Genomic DNA, 21,633 nt, shown 5'->3' with positions numbered 1-21,633 from the left:
TTTCTGTTTGTGTTTTTAAATTAGGAACGAAAAGTTCTGGTTAGGGACTCGCAAGGCACTGGGGACCATTGACGTTGGGTTGCGAGCTTTGCGTATTTTGGCCAAAATAACAACTAATACCCCATGTTTCATGGATATTTCTTACTACGTATACTACACTTTTTTTCAGGACGCAGCCGGGTCTTATATGCTGGGAGGGCATGATGTGCTGGCGTTTGGTTTGGAATGCAGAGCAGCCCGCTTTAGCTAACACTAGCGGCGTTACAAATAGGCTGTTATTCGGCAAGATACGCCATGCCTGACGACCAGCACATTATCCCTCCACGTATTACACATAGTACTGACACCCCATGTACTATTCACAGCACTGACCCCTATTCATCACATTTATTTTATTTATTTTTATTACATTATTACACAGTTCTGACACTTTCATACATACATATTTATTTTTTACCATCCATTCACACCCTAGCACTACACTGACACACATTTATCGCACACCTTTGAGCACTTAGTCCGCCACTCCCCTCAAGACTAGTGGGAGGGGCTATCACTATTTAATGCACACTCCTTCTGCAGCATTCTTTGACCCGTCTGCGTCCTGATGGGAACGGGTTTTCACCCACCCACCTACCTAGTGAGTATGGCCTTTTTTGTGGTTTTGATATTTATGTCCCATTTTTTTCTGTTTGTGTTTTTAATATGGGAAATGTGACCTAGTAACTATTTTGGGTGGTATAACCGTCTGTTTTACAAGCAGATGCATTTAAATTCTGAAAAATGCAATTTTTTTAAAATTTTCTCTACATTTTGCAATTTTTCACCAATAAACACTGAATATATCGACCAAATTTTACCACGAACATGAAGCCCAATGTGTCACGAGAAAACAATCTCAGAATCGCTTGGGTAGGTTTAAGCATTCCGACGTTATTACCACATAAAGTGAAATATGTCAGATTTGAAAAATGGGCTCTGAGCCTTAAGGCCAAAACTAGGCTGCGTCCTTAAGGGGTTAAAAAACGTGCGTCCCACGGAGGTGCCTCCGTGTGGCATGCGTGATTTTCACGCACCCATTGACTTCAATGGGTGCGTGATGCGCGAACAACGCACAAATATAGGACTGTCTGCACGGCCCCATAGACTAACATAGGTTCGTGCGACGCACGTGAAAAGCACGTGAAAAGCACATGCGTTGCACAGACGTATTACACGCTCGTGTAAATCTGCCCTCACACTGATCCCCAACCAGGGCCGGACTGCCATTGGGAAATTCTGGCAAATGCCAGACGGGCTGGTGTACGCTGTGGGCCACTTCCTGCTCACCTCTTCCTCTCACTGGATAAGCGCTAGCCTGTCATCATGCCGCTCTGCTTTGTGGCGCACTGGCCTCTGCACCAAGCTAGCAGCTTGCTGCCAAGCCAGAGTTGCTAACTGTCAAAATTTATTTTTCACGGCCGTGTCCCGGCCCCTCCTCAGTTCGCTGTCTCTGTTCTAAGCCCCACCTCCTCCGTAATTGGCCCCGCCTCCTCCATACTCTAACTCTATCACGGTGCAGCTTCTTGCTGCTCTGCGTGAGCATGTATTCGCAGCCTTTTGTCTACAGCGCAGCGGCGTGTTTACTGCTCACACGGAGCTGAGCTGACAAATGAGTCAGTCTAGCATCTTCATAGAAATGTGTGTCCATCCTCTCCAGTCCCCACAAGTAGGTAAATAAAGTAAATATGCAAAAAAAATTACTGTGTTATCCCCTTGCCCTCCATGTGGAACTATAACTCTAAGCATGCCCAGACACCTGTAGACCTTCAGGACCTGCTGGGAGTTGAGATCCCACCCCACAGTTTGCATTATAGGGGTTGTCTAGTCCTTAAAAATTGATGGCCTATCAAAACAGCTGATAGGCAGGGGTCCCAGTAGCGGGATCTCGACTTATCAGCTATTGATAGGCCATCAACCTTTAGGGACTGGACAACTATATGGTCACTACATGGTGGTAATATTAGTTTTTGGTATTATTCAGTCACTATGTGGTTGTAGTGTGGCCGTATTATTCAGTAACAGTATGGGGGTATTGTTCAGTAACAGTATGGGGGTATTATTCAGTCACTATGTGGTTATAGTGGGGCAGTATTATTCAGTAACAGTATGGGGGTATTATTCAGTCACTATGAGGTTATGGTGTGGCGGTATTATCCAGTAACAGTATGGGGGTATTATTCAGTCACTCTGTGGTAATGGTGTAGCAGTATTATTCAGTAACAGTATGGGGGTATTATCCAGTAACAGTATGGGGGTATTATTTAGTCACTATGTGGTTATGGTGTGGTGGTATTATCCAGTAACAGTATGGGGGTATTATCCAGTAACAGTATGGGGGTATTATTCAGTCCCTATGTGGTAATATTGTGTATCAGTATTATTCAGTAACAGTATGGGGGTATTATTCAGTCACTATGTGGTTATAGTGTGGCAGTATTATTCAGTAACAGTATGGGTGTATTATTCTGTCACTATGTGGTCATGATGTGGGGGTATTATTCAGTAACAGTATGGGGGTATTATTCAGTCACTCTGTGGTAATGGTGTGGTGATATTATTCAGTCACTATGTGGTTATAGTGTGGCAGTATTATTCAGTAACATTATGGGGGTATTATTCAGTCACTATGTGGTTATGGTGTGGTGGTATTCTCCAGTAACAGTATGGTGATATTATTCAGTCACTATGTGGTTATGGTGTGACAGTATTATCCAGTTACAGTATGGGGGTATTATCCAGTAACAGTAGGGTGGTATTATTCAGTCACTGTGGTAATGGTGTGGGGGTATTATCCAGTAACAGTATGGGGGGTATTATCCAGTAACAGTATGGGGGGTATTATTCAGTCACTGTGGTAATGGTGTGGGGTTATTATCCAGTAACAGTATGGGGATATTATTTAGTCACTGTGGTAATGGTGTGGTGGTGTTATTCAGTAACAGTATGGTGCCATTATTCAGTCACTGTGGTAATGGTGTGGGGGTATTATCCAGTTACAGTATGGGGGTATTATCCAGTAACAGTATGGGGGTATTATTCAGTCACTGTGTGGTAATGGTGTGGCGGTATTATTCAGTAACAGTATGGAGGTATTATTCAGTCACTATGTGGTTATGGGATGGCGGTATTATCCAGTAACAGTATGGGGGTATTATCTAGTCACTGTGGTAATGGTGTGGGGGTATTATCCAGTAACAGTATGGGGGTATTATTTAGTCACTGTGTTAATGGTGTGGTGGTGTTATTCAGTAACAGTATGGTGGCATTGGTGTGGGAGTATTATCCAGTAAGGGTATGGGGGTATTATCCGTTAACAGTATGGGGGTATTATTCAGTCACTTTGTTGTAATGGTGTGGCGGTATTATCCAGTAACAGTATTGTGGTATTATTCAGTCACTGTGGTAATGGTGTGGGGTATTATCCACTAACAGTATGGGGGTATTATCCACTAACAGTATGGGGGTATTATTCAGTCACTATGTCGTTATGGTGTGGCGGTATTGTCCAGTAACAGTTTGGGGGTATTATTCAGTCACTTTGTGGTTATGGTGTGGCGGTGTTATCCAGTAACAGTATGGGAGTATTATCCAGTAACAGTATGGAGGTAATATTCAGTCACTGTAGTAATGGTGTGAGGGTATTATCCAATAACAGTATGGTGGTATTAATCAGTCACTGTGGAAATGGTGTGGGGGTATTATCCAGTAACAGTATGGGGTATTATTCAGTCACTGGGGTAATGGTGTGGTGGTGTTATGCCGTAACAGTATGGGGGTATTATTCAGTCCCGATGTGGTTATGGTGTGGTGTTATTATTCAGTGACAGTATGGGGGTTATTATTCAGTCACTATGTGGTTATGGTGTGACGGTATTATTCAGTAACAGTATAGGGGTATTATTCAGTCACTATGTAGTTATGATGTGGCGGTATTATCCAGTAACATTATGTTGGTGTTATTCAGTCACTATGTGGTTATGGTGTGGGAGTATTATTCAGTAACAGTATAGGGGTATTATTCAGTCACTATGTGGTTATGATGTGGCGGTATTATCCAGTAACAGTATTAGGGTATTATTTAGTCACTATGTGGTTATGGTGTGGCGGTATTATTCAGTGACAGTATAGGGGTATTATTCAGTCACTATGTGGTTATGTTGTGGCGGTATTATTCAGTAACAGTATGTAGGTAATATTTCATCTGGTATAATGGTATGATTTAATAACTGTATATAGATAATTTTTTTGTGTGAGTGGGTTATATATGCTTTAGGGCTTACAGCACTCCTGGACGCGCTAGAAGTCAGTGATGCAGTTCTCTGCACATCGCCCTCTGAATTGACTGCATTATTGATACACTAAGATGGTGAGGGTCGTGACTGACATTTATCCATGTATTCATGCGTTGATATGACTCCCGAATAAATACAGCTACATCATTCATTAAATGAAATAGTGATGCACTTGGAATCACCACCTTTGTGGTATCTGCCAGCACTAAATTCAGTACATGAGCATAGCACCAGACACGGATTTGGCCTGGTGACTCTGCTGACAACCACGCAGAAAACCCTCTATGTTGTCCTTGCATGTTTGCAGCTCCATCTGTAGAATTGGCATGTCTATTTTGCATGACTGGAGAACTCCTAGGAATTTCCCCGAAGTTCGGTGGGAGTCTGACAATTGGCACCCCTGCCGATCAGCTATTTGAAGGTGCCTTCATTGTTTATAAGGCACAGATCTGTTGTTTTAGTATAATAGCAGCTGTACCTGGTATTACATCACAGAGCAGCTCAATCCCAGTCAAGTCAATCCAAACCTTCTCATAATCTTCAAGCTAACAAACATATTTCACATTCACCACATCGCAAGTGGGCATGTGTTCTATCAAATGCCAGGGCTGAATTTCAGTCCCAGTCCGGCCCTGTCCCCAACCACCGGGCCGCGGATCATTTGGTACTGGGCCGAGGTATCTGGTATCCGCCCCGGTGGCCTCAGGGAATTTTGGGCAAAAAAACGCACCAACCTGTGGTGCAGTTTTTCGCCCGGGATGTCCGCTGCGGAAAACTGCTGATCAGGCCTCCTGGGATGACATTTCATCCCAGGAGACCACTGCAGCCAATCATAGGCTGCAGCGGTCTCCTGGGATGAAATGTCATCCCAGGAAGCCTGCTCAGCAGTTTTCCGTAGCAGACATCCTGGGCGAAAAACTGCACCACAGATTGGTGCGTTTTTTTGCCCAAAATTCCCTGAGGCCCCCGGGCGGATATGGGATGAAACGTCATCCCAGGAGGCTGGCCCTCTAGCGTCGTCATGTTTCATCCCATGTGACCGCCGCTGGTCCCAGTTCAAACTGCATCTGCATCTGCATCCTTAGGATGCAGATACAGTTGAATTGAATGCTGGAGCAAGAGTGACAGCTCCTTGCCCCAGCATTCACTCTGCGGTTCGGCGCAGGCATGCCCGATGTTGTGACGTCATCATGCCTTTCTCCGCCAAGTCACTCATAGCACAGACCGGAGGAGAAGGATCCTCTAACCATCGTGAGAACGGGGATAGGTAAGTAATTATGTTATTAGTTTTTATTATTTTTTATTAGGCACATATGCGGGCATTATACTGGGTATGGAAGGGGGGCTGATATGGTGGCAGCTATAGGAGCATTTTACTGTATGGGGCAGCTAACGGAACCTTATACTGTATGGGAGGCATTATACTGTATGGGGGGCATTATACTGTGAGGGCAGCTATGGGGAGCATTATACTATGGGGAGCATTATAACTGTGTGGGGGAAGCTATGGGGAGGATAATACTGTGTGGGGGCAGCTATGGGGAGCATTATGCTGTGTGGGGGCAACTATGGGGAGCATTATACTATGGGGCATTATACTGTGAAGGGGCAGCTATGGGGAGCATTATACTATGGGGGCATTATACTGTGTGGGGGAAGCTATGGGGGGCATTATACTGCGGAGGCAACTATGGGGGCATTATACTGTGGGGGCATCCATAGCGACTGTTGGGCAAGGTGGCTGGGCATAGGCGCGGGCAGGGGTCTTGTGGTGTTGGGGAGGGGTAGAGGTGCCCAAGCTGAATTCTTGTACCCGGGCCCTTGAGCCTTTAGATACGCCCCTGCTGCTATTTGTTGTGGATTTTACCTGCCCATTGAATTCAATAGGGAAAACCCGCAATAAATAAGCAGTGTTTACGCAAATACAATTGACTTGCTGAGGAATAAAATTCTGTACCACAGGTCGAATTCTGAGCGCTTTTTCCGCTCAGTATTTACGCAGAGTGTGGATGAGACTTGTTTTATCTCATCCACTTTGCTGCGACTGTATTATGCTGCGGATTTTCCGGAGCATAATACAGGTATTATAATACAGGTATACACCGTATTTACGCATTGTGTGAACTGACTCTATCCCCCGCCCTGCCGGGCAGGTCCCCTGGAAACATTTTCTTGCATCAAACTTGTTCTCGGTGCAAACAAGGTTGGGGATCACTGGTTTAACAGATGGTCATTCTTTATGAATAAAATTACATCGGTGTACATGTTTTTTGTACATTGGTTGATCCTTTTCAGGTTGAGATTTGTTATAATTCGTATTGCGTCCTGGAATATAAAGATGAGCACATAAGTTTTAGAGATCTTATATTCGGCTGCGGTTGCGTCAGTGAAGCAGAATTAATATATTTTTAGATTTTTATTATTATACATATTTTCCATTGATGATGTTTTTAGAGTAATCATATTTACTATGCAATATATATATATTTGTATGTGACTTTTATGTGGATTTCTATATTTTATGTGTGTATTAATTATGCAAATTTTGGTTTGTGGCGGCTATTTAAATCTTTGTCAAAGTACACGCCTTACATCCCCCAGTAGAAACCTGGCTATAGAGTTTAGCGTGCCATATGCTATGAATTATGTTATGTTTTAAATCTTTTCCCGTTTCGTAAGTTTGGAATAAAAAGCATGAAGTGAACTAGTCCAAAAAGTGTTGCACTATTTGTTTCCTTGTTCCCTCTTTGGAGATCTAGTGTGGTGTTCGACTGGGCTTACCTGGATCGTAGCATCTCTGCATTCCTGTGTGAAACTACAAGTTGAAGAAAAATCCAAGAAGCACACAATTTGGACTAATTAATTGCTTTCTTGCATATAGGCTGGGGTATTTTGTACCCTTTGAAGATACATACAGACTGTGGAACTGTCTTCTATACGACCGTCAGAGCAGTAAATTAACTGCTAAATGTTATTTGTATTTGGGTGTTGAGGATTTCACCTGGTCTAATTTTGCCTGCTGCGGTCAAAATAACACATATTGAGTAAAGAGCCTGGTATTATGTAAAATCTAACACTTTACTATCATACATTTGATTACCTGACTGGATCTAGACTTTAGTGTATATTGTCTCATGTTTGTAATCATTATTAGATTTGGTATTTTACCTTATATTACACAGTTGCATAGAAAGTACGGTTGAAAAAAAGACACATGTCCATCAAGTTCAACCAAGGGATTACGAAATTATCTAGGCCTTTTTTAAAGTCATCTTCTGTCCCTGCTGTGACCAGCTCCTGCGGGAGGCTATTCCATAGATTCACAGTTCTCACAGAAAGAAGGCTTGTCGCCTCTGCAGATTGAGACATTTTTTCTCCAGATGGAGGGAGTGCCCCCTTGTCTTTTGAGGGGGTTTTACATGGAATATGTTTTCACTATATTTCTAGTATGGGCCATACTTTTTATATATATATATATATATATATATATATATATATATATATTTGAGAAAGGCCCATGTGGGCTGAAACTTTGCACTGCCGTATGGGTGAATAAACCTTTTTTCACTGAATTGTAACCTGTGTATAGGTTTAATTCTTTTCATCTTTCCTCATAGCGTAGATTCTCCATGCCCCTTATTAGTTTCGTTTCTCTTCTTTGTATTTTTTCCAACTCCAGGGCATCCTTTCTATGAACTGGAGCCCAGAACTGAATTGCATATTCTAGATGAGGCCACACTAATGCTTTGTAAAGTGGTAATATTATATCCCTGTCCCGTGAATTCATGCCTCTTTTAATACACGACAATATCTTGCTGGCCCTCGAAGCAGCTGATTGGCATTGCATGCTGTTATTTAGTCTATGATCTACAAGTACACCCAGATCTTTCTCAACAAGTGACTATAGAGTATAGAATATAGCCCCTCCTAGGACTTATGGCGCATGCAGATCAGTGGCGGATTATCATTAGGGCGTTTCGGGCAGCCGCCCGGGGCCCAAGGCTCCCAGGGGGCCCATGACCGCCCGAACCCCCTCATGCCCAGTGGCGTCGCTAGCACCGGAGGGAGCCCCGGTGCCAGGACCGCACCTGTCAGGCAAGGGGAGCTTCGCTTCTACTTAGCAGCCGTGGTCTGTGCTGCTTTAGAAGCTCCCCCTCCAGCCCCCCTTCCCTGCTCTAAACATCTCTCCTCTGCTGCTTGCTGTCGGGACATGGGGGAGGGGAGACTGTCGGCGGGCTCTGTGCTGTTCTGTGCAGGGGAAGAGCTGCAGTGAAGACATAAAAGGTAAGTGCATGTGTGTTTAATGTCCATATTCATGTATGTTTAATGTCCATATTCATGTGTGTTTAATGTGTATATTCATGTATGTTTAATGTCCATATTCATGTATGTTTAATGTCCATATTCATGTATGTTTAATGTCCATATTCATGTGTGTTTAATGTCCATATTCATGTGTGTTTAATGTCCATATTCATGTGTGTTTAATGTCCATATTCATGTGTGGTTAATGTCCATATTCATGTATGTTTAATGTCCATATTCATGTATGTTTAATGTCCATATTCATGTGTGTTTAATGTCCATATTCATGTGTGTTTAATGTCCATATTCATGTGTGGTTAATGTCCATATTCATGTGTGTTTAATGTCCATATTCATGTGTGTTTAATGTCCATATTCATGTGTGTTTAATGTCCATATTCATGTATGTTTAATGTCCATATTCATGTGTTTACAAGGTGTACTTTGTGTATAATGTGCATACTCGTGTGTACTTTGTGTACTATGCATACTTTGTGTATAATGTGCGTACTTTGTGTACTTTGTGCATAATACGTGTACTTTTTGTACTGTGCGTACTTTGTGCATAATATGCGTACTTTGTACTGTGCGTACTTTGTGCATAATGTGAGTACTGTGCGTACTTTGTGCATAATGTGCGTACTTTGTGCATAATGTGCGTACTTTGTGCATAATGTGCGTACTTTGTGCATAATGTGGTACTTTGTGTACTGTGCGTACTTTGTGCATAATGTGGCTACTTTGTGTACTTTGTGCATAATGTGCGTACTTTGTGCATAATGTGCGTACTTTGTGCATAATGTGTGTACCTTGTGTACTTTGTGCATAATGTGCGTACTTTGTGTACTGTGCGTACTTTGTGCGTACTATGTGCATAATGGGCGTACTTTGTCTGTGATAGAGATTGTGTATATATACATACGTGTGTGTGTGTGTGTATATATATATATTTCAGCAGAAATTCCGCTACAGAAAAAAAGCAACATTTCCTGTGGTTTTTACTGCAGCAAGTGGTGCGTATTTTGCTGCGTTTTTCTCAGTATTGGGAGATGGTGACGTCTCCTCTGAAAAAACGCAGCAATTTAGTCACTTTCCGCAGCAGGAATTGACATGCTGCAGTACGAGAAATACGCACGGCAGGACAAAATGTCTGGTCGGAAATTTTACGCAGCGTCTGGATGAGGTTTGTTAAATCTCACTCACTTTGCCACTACTGTATTCTGTGTATTTTCCGGGCGGAAAATGCGCAGCAATTCCGTTAAGTGTGGACAAGCCCTAAAACCGTAGCAGCAGAGTAGATTAGATGTGAACCATTCTCTTCCACACGCTGCGTAAATGATAAGTGGGAAATAAAAAGCTGCGGTGCGGTTTTTTATTCCGCAGCATGTCAATTGTATTTGCGTAAACGCTGCTCATTTTGTTTCGGGTTTTCCCCATTTAACTCAATGGGGAGGTAAAACCCGCAACAGATAGCAGATGTTATGTAAAAACGCAATTTAGAAAAAATAAAAATCTTACACTTGCCCAGAATTCTGTTTCTTCGTCCGGGCCGGCCTCCTGGGATGACATTTCACCCCATGTGACCACTGCAGCCAATCACAGGCCAATCACAGGCTGCAGCAGTCATATGGGATAAAATGTCATCCATGGGCTGCAGCGGCGCTGTGTAGCACTATATACAAGAGGGGGAGCGCTGTGCGGAACTATATACAAGGGTAGGGGGAGCGCTGTGTGGCACTATATACAAGGGGGAGTGCCGTGTGATACTCTCTATAGGGGGCTGTGTGACGCTCTCTACAGGGGGCTGTGTGACGCTCTCTACAGGGGTGTGTGGCTCTATCTACAGGGGTGTGTGTGTGTGTGGCGCTCTATCTACAGGGGGTTGTGTGTGTGTTGCTTTATCTACAGAAGTGGGGGTGTGTGGCTTTATCTACAGGGGGTGTGTGTGTGGCTTTATCTACAGGGTGTGTGTGGCTTTATCTACAGGGGGGGTGTGTGTGTGGCGCTGTCTACATGGGGGGATGTGTCCCTGCACAGTGTGATACTGTCAGTATGTAGGGACACATCCCTGTGAAAGGGGAATCGTAACACCCATTTGTTAATGCTTGTGCAAAAAGGTAGTGTTAGTAATAGTTACGGCGCGGCAGGGTGGTGGTGGAGAAGGGGAACCCAAGTTTGGGTAACAGCCCAGGGCCCATGGTCTTCTTAATCCGCCACTGATGCAGATTGTTGGTACCCAGATGCATAACTATACATTTACCTATATTAAACCTTGTTTTCCAAGTGGATGCCCAAACACTTAGGGTGTCCAAATCAGCTTGCAAATTACGAACATCTTCCATAGACTGAACAATACTACATAGCTTGGTGTCATCTGCAAAAATAGAAATAGTGCTATTAATCCCATCCTCTAAATCATTAAAAAATAAGTTAAGTAATGGTAGCACCAGAACGGAATCCTGGGGTACACCACTTATAACAGGGGACCATTCACAGTAGGAATCATTGACCACAACTCCCTGTACATGGTTCTTGAGCCAATTTTCAATCAAATTACAAACTATACTTTATAAACCTTTAGTTCTTAATTTACCCATTAAACGTCTATGAGGAACAGTGTCAAATGCCTTTGCCAAGTCCAAAAACACTATATTCCCAGCGGCCCCCTGTCTAGGGTTCTGCTCACCTCTTCATAAAAATAAATCAGATTGGTTTGACAACTTCTGTCCTTAGTAAATCCATGCTGGTTATCACTTATAATACTATTTTTTTGTCACATAAGCCTGTATATAGTCCCTCAATAGACCTAGAGCCCTTTTTGAAAATAGGCACCTCATTTGACCAGCGCCAGTCCCTTGGCACTATACCAGTCAGTAGAGAATCTCTGAATATTGTGAAGAGGCGGACAGAAATAATTGAACTAAGTTCTTTAAGAACTCTAGTGTGTAACTCATCTGGTCCTGGAGCATTGTGCACATATATTTTATTTTATTTAACTTAGCATGGACCATATCTACCTTTAGCCAATTCAGTATATTAATTGATGTATTAACAGCACTGGCACCGGCTACATGAGCTGCACTTTCTTCTGTTATATTTACAGAGCTTAAGAACTCATTTAATAACTCTGTCTTCTCTTGATCCCCTGTGACCAACTCCCCATTACCACTATTTAGGGGTCCTACTGTAATGTCGGGGTACGGAGACAGACAGGTAAGCCCTAATCTACCCTCCACTCCTAGGCACCGGCGTACAACTGGGCGACGGTCTCTATGCTCAATATGTGCATGACAGACAAACAGACAAGGGTACACAGAAGCTAAGGGAAATGGGGCAGTTGCCCACGGCAACACCGTGAGCAACAAGAGTAGTGAATGAGCCAAGTCAAAACAGGAGTGTACGAGGTACCAAACGCAGAGCAGGAGCGTAGTCAGTAAAGCCAGGGTCGATATGAAGCAGAGGTCAGTAGTAATAGCTAGAGCAGCAGAGCCAGGAAACAAGAAAGAATCACAGGCAAAGACAAGCAGGAAATGAAGGTATAAATAGACCGAGGGCGGGAGCTAGAACCGTCTGGCCAGGCTGTGATAGGTTCTCCCACTCCTAAGCCTACCAGCCTGAGTGGTAACAGATCGTGTCACTCTATCAGACCTAGGAGCAGGTGCAGACTGATTAACCATGGGCGTCGACACAGAAGCTGTGTCTGGCAGATCCTTTACAGTACCCCCTTTTTTGAGGGGCCACTGGACCGCAATTTCGGAGACTAAGTCAGAATCATACCTGGGGAAAAAAAACAAGCAGGATCTTCCTCCGAAGGAGGACTGGCCATGAAGCTACACGACAATGCATCAGCTTTAATATTTTTACACCCAGCCCTATAGGTGACCAAAAAGTTGAATCTAGTAAAAAACAACGCCCATCGAGCTTGTCTCGGGTTTAGCCTCCGGGCAGATTCTAGGAAAACCAGATTCTTGTGGTCGGTAAGGACCGTTACCTGGTGCCTAGCCCCTCCAAGAAGTGGCGCCACTCTTCGAATGCCCATTAAATGGCTAAGAGTTCGCAGTTGGCCACGTCATAGTTACTCTCAGTGGGCGAGAACTTCCTGGAGAAGTAGGCACAGGGACGGAGATAGGTGAGGGACCTGGTACCCTGGGACAAGACAGCACCCACTCCCACCTCGGAGGCGTCAACCTCCACAATGAATGGCTCCATTTGGTTAGGCTGAATCAGCACTGGGGCAGAGATAAAGCACTTCTTAAGGATCTCAAAAGCCTGGACCGCCTCCGGAGGCCAGTGGAGGAGATCAGCACCTTTGCAAGTAAGATCCATAAGAGGCTTAGCGATGACCGAGAAGTTAGCAATAAATCTCCTGTAACAATTCGCAAACCCCAGAAAGCACTGTAACGCCTTCAGGGAGGCAGGGCGGAACCATTCAGCCACAGCCTGAACCTTGGCAGGGTCCATGCGGAATTCATTAGGAGTGAGGATTTGACCCAAAAATGGTATCTCCTGCACTCCAAACACACATTTTTGGGATTTAGCAAAGAGTTTGTTTTCCCGAATGGCCTGGAGCACCTTCCTGACATGCTCAATGTGGGAGGACCAGTCCTAGGAAAACACAAGTATGTCATCAAGGTACTCTACAAGAAATACCGCCAGGTAGTCTCTTAAAATCTCCTTTATGAAATTCTGGAAGACTGCGGGAGCATTACACAACCCAAAGGGCATGACGAGGTATTGGAAATGATCTTCGGGCGTGTTTAACGCAGTCTTCCACTCATCCCCTTCTCTGACTCGGATAAGGTTATAAGGCCCCCGAAGATCAAACTTAGAGAACCATTGGGCCCCCTGAACCTGATTGAAGAGATCAGGAATCAAAGGAAGGGGATACTGGTTCCTTACAGTGATCTTATTCAAGTTTCAGTAATCGATGCACGGCCTAAGACCACCATCCTTCTTCCCTACGAAGAAGAAGCCAGCACCTACCGGAGAAGTAGTGGGGCAAATGTAACCCTTGGCCAGGATATATTCTCTCATGGCCTCACGTTCGGGACAAGAGAGATTAAATATCCTACCCTTAGGGAGCTTAGCTCCTGGTACCAAATCGATAGCGCAATTGTATTCTCTATGAGGAGGTAACACTTCGGAGGCCTTTTTAGAAAAAACATCAGCGAAGTCCTGAATAAACTCATGTAGAGTGTTCACCTCCTCAGGGAGAGACATAAAATCAACAGAAAAACAGGACGTCATGCATTCATTACCCCATTTAGTAAGATCCCCAGTATTCCAGTTAAACGTGGGATTATGCATCTGTAACCAGGGAAGGCCTAAAACCAAATCGGACGATAATCCCTGCATCACCAGTACAGAGCACTGCTCCAAATGAATGGAGCCAACAATGAGTTCAAAAACAGGGGTATGCTGCGTAAAATAACCATTAGCAAGTGGAGTGGAGTTGGTACCCACTACCGGGACAGGTTTAGGCAAACCAATCAATGGCATAGCTAAAGACATAGCAAATTCCACAGACATAATGTTAGCAGAAGACCCTGAATCCACGAAGGCACTGCCGATGGCAGATCTACCCTCAAACGAGACCTGAAAGGGAAGCAAGACCTTATTATGTTTCATATTTACGGGAAATACCTGTGCGCCCAAGCGACCTCACCGATGGTCATTTAGGCACGGAAGTTTTCCGGCTGGAGTATTCTTACGCCTAGGACAGTTGTTCACTTGATGCTTGTCATCCCCACAGTAGAAGCAGAGACCATTCTTCCTGTGGAGCTCTCTATGTTGTTGGGGAGACACGGAGGCCCCGAGTTGCATTGGTTCATCCGAGTTTTCCATGGAAGAACGAAGCAACGGAACCTCGAGAGCCATCATGGGGAAGCCAGAGGAGAAGGCACAAAAACGTTCAAGTCGTCGTTCAAGACGTACCGCTAAAGCCATAACCTAATCTAGAGAGTCAGAAGAATGATAGCTAACTAATAGGTCTTTCAGGGCGTTCGACAGACCCAATCTAAACTGGCACCTCAAGGTAGGGTCATTCCACCGAGAAGCTACACACCACTTCCTAAAGTCAGAACAGTACTCCTCAACGGGTCTCTCACCCTGACGTAAGGTCACTAGCTGACTCTCGAAAAAGGCAGTCTTGTCAGTCTCGTCATAGATGAGCACGAGAGCAGAAAAAAAAAGGTCAACAGAGGAAAGTTCAGGGGCGTCAGGAGCCAAGGAGAAGGCCCATCCTTGGGGGCCGTCCTGGAGCCGGGACATAATTATACCCACTCACTGGCTCTCAGGACCTGAGGAGAAAAAAGTCCTCCGGTCCCCTGAGAACCGGTCAGGCAACTTGAGGTGGGGTTCAAGAGGTGAGGTGGAGGGCACTACCTGGGCGCATCACGCTGGTCGCACCTCTGAGCCAGGACTTGGACCTGTAGGGAGAGACCCTGCATTTGCTGAGCCAGGGTCTCAAGGGGTTCCATGGTAGTGTAGGAACCAGGGTAGAAAAGGTATATGGGCCTGTAATTATGTAATGTCGGGGTAGGGAGACAGACAGGTGAGCCCTAATCTACCCGCCACTCAGTCCCTGCCTACTTGCACGGCCCATCCTAGGCAACGGCGTACAACTGGGCGACGGTCCCTATGCTGAATATGTGCATGACAGACAAACAGACAAGGGTACACAGAAGCTAAGGGAAATGGGGCAGTTGCCTACGGCAACACCGTGAGCAACAAGAGTAGTGAACGAGCTGAGTCAAACCAGGAGTGTACGAGGTACCAAACGCAGAGCAGTAGCATAGTCAGTAAAGCCAGGTTCGATATGAAGCAGAGGTCAGTAGTAATAGCTAGAGCAGCAGAGCCAGGAAACAAGAAGGAATAACAGGCAAAGACAAGCAGGAAATGAAGGTATAAATAGACCGAGGGCAGGAGCTAGAACCATCTGGCCAGGCTGTGATAGGTTCTCCCACTCCTAAGCCTACCAGCCTGAGTGGTAACAGATCGCGTCACTCTATCAGACCTAGGAGCAGGTGCAGACTGATTAACCATGGGCGTCGACACAGAAGCTGGATCTGGCAGATCCTTTACACCTACATGTTCAGACCTTGGCTTTTTTGCATTTAGATTTTGTTTTGCTATCCTTGGCCACCTGCCTTTGCCTGGTCCTGCTGACCCATGTCTTCACCCTCCAGATCTACCCCACTAACTGCATGTTCAGTGAGCAGCATGCTCCGCTCAAGATTGTCTATCACCCACAGTGTTGCATTTTGCTCCTCCAGATCTCTAATGCAAGCTTCCAGGTGAACAACATGCTCACATCTCCGGCTCCAGTCGTGCATACATATGGCACACTGTGAACTGACGAAAACCTCCAACCTTGCTATCCATTATCCCAGTTACAAAAAACAGTGAACAATTGATAAAGTAAAAAAAAAGAAGAGTACTTACAGGGACGTAAACTCCTCTTTTCAGCTCTGGTTTCATAACTTCACTTATTACACAAGCTACTTAGTCCACCAAGCTTAATGAGAGCATGTTCAAAAGTGAGTCCTGCAGGTGAATTTATATCACCTGAGAGCAATTAACCACTCCTCCTGCTTAGCTGCATAGCTGGAAAGAAGCTGAAAGGACAAAAAGGGTTTTAAATTGTGTCGGTTTTGCGAACTTCTATTTGCAAGCGCTCAATTCGTTTACAGAAATCACACACAGCATGGCAACACACTCCGATTTAATAACTACACACTACACAAGCCACTTAGTCCACCAAGCTCCTTGATGCATAGCCGCGCAAGGCCAGCTATTTAAAGACTTAGCCACTCCACCCCACACAGCGTCATCGCCCACGTCATCAGGTCTATGATAGGCCTGACGAACAGTGGTCATGTACATTGGGGACGCGGCTGGGGGACGTGCCAGTCGTCATGGCAGCAAGACGCTTATGCGTGGCCCCGTGCATATCAGCAGATAATATAGATCGTGCAAATATAATAAACGAACATCACAGGCTGGTTCATCCATGGAGGAATAGTTAGACATAGCCTAGTTAGCACCTATCCAGTGACATCGAAGGTGGTTTCAAATCACAGGCTATTGTCTACATATAATATAGGCTAACCAATGCTGTTAAGGCTTGTTCTATTAGATATTCACTCCCAGCACAGTATACCTACATCCGCGCCCACTAATGAGAAACAATAGTGACCCATGAACGAACCTATACTAAGGGGGAATACCTGCATCCGCTCCGCTTAATGAGAAACAATAATGAACCATGAACGAACCTACACTAAGGGGGTTACCATATGAGTAGAAGGGTAACCTTCCCTCTCAATAAATGGAGCAAAGGAGATCGAGTAATTTAAACTCACGGTCCATGCATTTATTTGTATCATCTGATTAATTTATATGGGAATTATTGATATCCTGCTCTTATGGGTTAGACCACAAAATTCAGCAACACTGTACTATTACACATATGTAGATGGCCAAAGGGGTTCTTTGTTGATCCGGGTTGTCAAGGCTACTATAGGGCATCCCAGCTAGATTATCCCGGCGGTAAGCGCTTCCTTCACCAAAATGACTTCTGAGCATATGCAGTTCACGTTTTTTTTTCTGAGGATGCGCAGTAGCGCGGCTAGGATGCCGGCATGGGGGCTAATATACACTTCACATCTGGTTTCTTAAGGTGCTATAATGTATATGTAATTATAACTTAGTTATGTATATCCTATATTTATATAAATATTACTGCAAATGGTCACTTTATTTACAGCTATATTTGCACATTGATTATACGACGTTGTTGGCACAGTAAATATGGAACATACTGTATATTGTTTTTATGATACACTGTACATAATTTTTCATCTTAATTGATGTTACTGTTGATTGATTATCACTGCCCTTTATATACCACTGTTTGTACACTTGAACATTGCTTGAGGAAGGCTCTAGTGTGTGGAGCCGAAACGTCGCACCAGGGCTAATAAAGTTGCACTTTTTTTCACTGATCTTGGAGTGCTGCCTGATTTTTTAAATCTTTTATCCAGAAGGAACGACAGTCAGGTCCCTGGGGCGTTCATCCCCTTTTATTATTATCGATGCTGCTGGACTGTGGACTATATGTCCAAAACAATGTATTGGTGGTGTAACACTTTCTTCTTCTCTTATTCTCCTCACACGCAGGAACCACCTGTTATTGATGACATTTAAGTTACGAACTTAGGTGTGATCGGTAACGGCTCGATCCTGGTGTCAGAGAAAAAATAATTTTTAATAAAAAATAATTTTTAATAAATGTAATTAGAAAGTTGCACAAACTATTTCAAAGATGTACATAGCTTTCAAAGGATAATCAAAATTTAAAACACTTTTGACATGCCATAGTGACATGCGAGAAGTTTTGATCGGTGGGGTCCAAACACTGAGACCCCTACCAATTGCTAAATTGAAGGGGCAGAAGCGCTCAGGTGAGCCTTGTGCTGCTTAGTTTCTGATCAGCATTTCTCGGAAAGCCATGCAAGCGGTGTACGAGCTCAAAATAAAGTATCAACAAAAACAATGAGATGTCAACAGACCCACCTGAGTACAGTACAAGTAGTAGGGTGCCTCCAAGGAATAGATATGAATGAAGCAAGGGACAGGGGAACCCTGGAAAACAATGGGCACTCGACTAAAGGGCTATAAAATGTATTCACAAAAATATAAAATACACTCCTCAACATTGAAATTGCAACACAAAAAAGGAAAAGATTTGGAATTGTGGAAATCACAGGTTCGATAGACATGCTAATGATATGCAAATGATAAAAAAAAATGAAAACAAAATATTCCAAACATCTTGATTTATTCAGTATCGAGTATGAGCACCACACGCAGAAATACAGGCACTTACACGCCTTGGCATGCTATCAATGAAGTAATTAATGGTTGTCTGAGCAATGCTATGCCATGCTGAATGCACTTGCGCATGCACAACATCAAGATTGGCTGTTGGCAGCTCCCTTTTGAATTGCCAACCAATGACGTCCTAGATGTGCTCGATGGGAGACAAGTTCAGAGACACTGCAGGGCAAGATAGCACATTTACAGGCCGCTCACCGTAGCACGAGCAACATGCGGACTGGCGTTGTCCTGTTGAAAAACAACTTCAGGGATACCTTAGAGAAATGGTCGTACCACTGGTCCCAGACCAAATCAATGTAACGCCTAGATGGGTCCAGCTACTGAAGATTATGCCACCCCACACTATAACCGCGTGAGTAGGATTGTTTTTTCATTCCCTTGTGAAGGCCTTTTCATGGCATTGCCCACGTGGTCTACAGACCAATATCCGGCTATCATTGCGTCCGAGACAAAAGTGGGACTCATCGCTGAAGAGGATAAACCTCCTTTCCAGCCCCCATTGCCGTCTTGCTGTGGCGTGCGGTCAATGGAACACCTGTAGCTGGATGTCTGTCTCGTAGCCAATAATGTGAAAACACCTTCTGATGGTGCCTTAGGCTTAGGCTTGGGATGTGACGTTCAATTTCACTTGCAGTACAGAAAGTATCACTACACGCCATTCTTCCAATCAGAGGATCCATCCGTTCATAGGTTTGCCTCCGAGCACCTTTAAGGGTATGTGCACACGTAGTGACCAAAAACGTCTGAAAATCCAGAGCTGTTTTCAAGGGAAAACAGACCCTGCTTTTCAGACGTTTTTTGACCAACTCGCATTTTTCGCGCCGTTTTTCGCGGCGTTTTTTACGTCCGTTTTTGGAGCTGTTTTCTTTGGAGTCTATGAGAAAACAGCTCCAAAAACGTCCAAAGAAGTGTCCTGCACTTCTTTTGACGGGGCTGTATTTTTACGCGTCGTCGTTTGACAGCTGTCAAACGATGACGCGTAAATAACAGGTCATCTGCACAGTACGTCGGCAAACCCATTCAAATGAATGGGCAGATGTTTGCCGACGTATTGGAGCCGTATTTTCAGACGTAAAACGAGGCATAACACGCCTCGTTTACGTCTGAATATAGGTCGTGTGAACCCAGCCTTACTGTCATTCTAGCAACGTTAAACTGTGCTGACATCTCCATCTAGGCGCGTAGCGATCTGCTGAAGTGATAAACCAAGGTCTCTTAGTACAAGGATTCTGTCCCTCTCGGTTTACGATGAGTGGCGATAACTGGCGTGTCGACAAACAGGAGGCATCGCACAATCATGCCACACCACTTTATCTGATTTTTGAGGTTACATGTGGCTAAAAAAACTTTGCTTTCAATGTGGGTTTTATGCCCCTCCTGCATGTCACAGATTGGAGCTATGTGCTTGAAAAATTGATCATTTGCAGATCTTAGCGACGCATGCTACTTCCTCGATTTGCATAACCTTATGGCTTGCCATTCTTGGTGTTGCAATTTCAATGTTGAGGAGTGTCTGTAAATATATATATATATATATATATATACACTACCGTTCAAAAGTTTGGGGTCACCCAGACAATTTTGAGCTTTCCATGAAAACTCACACTTATATTTATCAAACGAGTTGCAAAATGACTAGAACATATAGTCAAGTCATTGACAAGGTTAGAAATAATGATTTTTATTTGAAATAATAATTTTCTCCTTCAAACTTTGCTTTCGTCAAAGAATGCCTTATTTGCAGCAATTACAGCATTGCAGACCTTTGGCCTTCTAGCTGTTAATTTGCTGAGGTAATCGGGAGAAATGTCACCCCATGCTTCCAGAAGCCCCTCCCACAAGTTGGATAGGCTTGATGGGCCCTTCTTGCGTACCATACGGTCAAGCTGCTCCCACAACAGCTCTATGGGGTTGAGATCTGGTGACTGTGCTGGCCACTCCATTACAGATAGAATACCAGCTGCCTGTTTCTTCCCTAAATAGTTCTTGCATAATTTGGAGGTGTGCTTTGGGTCATTGTCCTGTTGTAAGATGAAATTGGCTCCAATCAAGCGCTGTCCACAGGGTATGGCATGGCGTTGCAAAATGGAGTGATAGCCTTCCTTATTCAAAATCCCTTTTACCTTGTACAAATCTCCCACTTTACCAGCATCAAAGCAACCCCAGACCATCACATTACCTCCACCATGCTTGACAGATGGAGTCAGGTACTCTTCCAGCATCTTTTCAGTTGTTCTGCGTCTCACAAATGTTCTGTGTGATCCAAACACCTCAAACTTCGATTCGTCTGTCCATAACACTTTTTTCCAATCTTCCTCTGTCCAATGTCTGTGTGCTTTTGCCCATATTAATCTTTTCCTTTTATTAGCCAGTCTCAGATAGGGCTTTTTCTTTGCTACTCTGCCCTGAAGGCCAGCATCCCGGAGTCGCCTCTTCACTGTAGACGTTGACACTGGCGTTTTGTGGGTACTATTTAATGAAGCTGCCAGTTGAGGACCTGTGAGGCGTCTATTTCTCAAACTAGAGACTCTAATGTACTTGTCTTGTTGCTCAGTTGTGCAGCGGGGCCTCCCACTTCTCTTTCTACTCTGGTTAGAGCCTGTTTGTGCTGTCCTCTGAAGGGAGTAGTACACGCCGTTGTAGGAAATCTTCAGTTTCTTGGCAATTTCTCGCATGGAATAGCCTTCATTTCTAAGAACAAGAATAGACTGTCGAGTTTCACATGAAAGCTCTCTTTTTCTAGCCATTTGGAGAGTTTAATCGAACCCACAAATGTAATGCTCCAGATTCTCAACTAGCTCAAAGGAAGGTCAGTTTTATAGCTCCTCTAAACAGCAAAACTGTTTACAGCGGTGCTAATATAATTGCACAAGGGTTTTCAAGTGTTTTCTAATCATCCATTAGCCTTCTAACACAGTTAGCAAACACAATGTACCATTAGAACACTGGAGTGATGGTTGCTGGAAATGGGCCTCTATACACCTATGTAGATATTGCATTAACAAACAGACGTTTGCAGCTAGAATAGTCATTTAGCACATTAACAATGTATAGAGTGTATTTCTGATTGATTTAATGTTATCTTCATTGAAAA

Source organism: Rhinoderma darwinii, chromosome 5 (assembly GCF_050947455.1).
Source record: "Rhinoderma darwinii isolate aRhiDar2 chromosome 5, aRhiDar2.hap1, whole genome shotgun sequence".
NCBI lineage: Eukaryota > Metazoa > Chordata > Amphibia > Anura > Rhinodermatidae > Rhinoderma > Rhinoderma darwinii.
The sequence above is the reverse complement of the archived record's forward strand: the minus strand, read 5'-3'. Positions refer to the sequence as shown.